The 1,717-nt window shown below is 42.5% G+C and overlaps 1 non-coding gene across 1 annotated transcript; it reads right to left on the reverse strand.

Moving 5' to 3' along the window:
- Window positions 1-210: 210 nt before the first annotated feature.
- LOC141411193 (U6 spliceosomal RNA) lies at window positions 211-314 on the reverse strand. The gene has a single exon (XR_012436025.1). It is a non-coding gene; the product is annotated as a U6 spliceosomal RNA (small nuclear RNA).
- Between the last annotated feature and the right edge of the window lie 1,403 nt (window positions 315-1,717).

Raw genomic sequence — 1,717 nt, forward strand, 5'->3', positions numbered from 1 at the left:
TACATGTTCAACAGGAGCCATGAGGTCGGATCGCTGTGGTCCAAATCAATACACAGAGCAGCAATTCTCACAGCTTAGCTCTGGCTCTCCATGGCCACGCCCAACCCATTCCCTCAGGGTTATGGGTTTCCCCATCACAGCTGTGTGACCATGGGAAATCCCACAACCCCTGAACTTTAAGGGGTTTTGTTTGTATGTTTAAGGGGTTTTTAAAATGTGAAACCCTTCACAAATTTGCATGGCATCCTTGCACAGGGCCCTTGATAATTCTCTGCATTGTTCAGTTTTAGTACCTGTGCTGCCGAAGCAAGCACGAAAAAACCTTAGATTTTGTTTGCTTTCATTTTTGTGTGTGTGCGTGTTAAAGACAAAACCTACCTCAAAAGAGTGTAAGAATTTCTATTTCTTACATAGAAGGACTAACAGAAGTACTAATGGAAGTTCTTACAAAGAAGTACTACTTACTTATTCCTGAATCAACTAAAATCATAGACAAAATACGTAAACTAGTACTTTTCAGACCTTGGACATCAGGTGGCACAAGACAGTGACCCTGACAAAGGGAAAACAAACAAGGTGGTCCCTAAAAGTGCTCCTGCTTATTGCCTGGAGACCATTTCCTGGGAAGAGAGCAGGGAGGTGGAACCCAGGCAGCCTCTGTGAGGCAAGGAGGCAGATTGGGAGTCTGAGGAGTCTGAGAGGGTAAAACCCATGCAGAGCACAGAGAATAGCACAGAGGCCTGCAAAGCACCCCTCTTGGGTCTTCATGAGCACTGCTCGATGCCTGCATGTGAGGGAACTCCTGTCCTTCCAAGAGAGAGAAGGTGCAGTGACTACAACCCAAATGAGCCTGGAACCATTAAGTTTTCATCAGCCAGAGTAGAAAATCTCATGATTGGAGGCCATCGAGCAGAGCACACAGAGTATGTATTGCCTGAGGAGTGGGTAAAATTCATCCTAGACTAAAGGCTGTCTTGATACCATGTAACAGAGATTTAAAACAAACCTCGAAAGGAACAAACATTTCCAAAGTACTTAATTGCATTGCAGAAAAAGCCTAAGAGTAATTAACAGAATATAAAAATACCCAGCACACAAGAAAAGAAGTTATAATACTGGTGTAAAAATTACCAGGCATGTGAAGTAGCAGTGAAATAAAATGCATGATAAGAAAATCAGTCACTAGAAACAGAACAAAAAAATGACACGTGACAGACAAGAGCCTGGGGCCAGGCGTGGAGGCCGTCCTGTGATGGCAGCTGCTTAGGAGATGGAGGAAGGAGTGCTGAGGCCTGAGGCTGACTCAGGCCTTAGCGAGCTTGAAGACACAGTAATAGAAACTATTTGGAACTAAAACACAGAGGTGGGGGGCGGAGCATCAGTGGGTTATGGAAAAACTTCCAGAGTCTGAATATTTAGGGGCACGTGTTATGCTAATATGCAGCAACTTCCTATATGCTAATATTTGTGTCCACAAGGAAGTGCAGAGAAAGGAAAGAATACAAATAATATCAGAATTCATAGCTTAAAATTTCCCAAATTTGGTGGAAACTTTAACCCACAGAGTTAAAGGGCTCAATGAACCCCAAAATACAAGAAGTATGAAGAAAATTTCACCAAGACACATCATAATGGAATTGTTTAAAAACAAGGCTTAAAGAGAAAAATCTTGAAAGCAGTCCAAAATAAAAAACCAAAAGACAGATTATGTACAGAG

This window comes from Castor canadensis, chromosome 9 (genome assembly GCF_047511655.1).
Source record: "Castor canadensis chromosome 9, mCasCan1.hap1v2, whole genome shotgun sequence".
Taxonomy (NCBI): domain Eukaryota; kingdom Metazoa; phylum Chordata; class Mammalia; order Rodentia; family Castoridae; genus Castor; species Castor canadensis.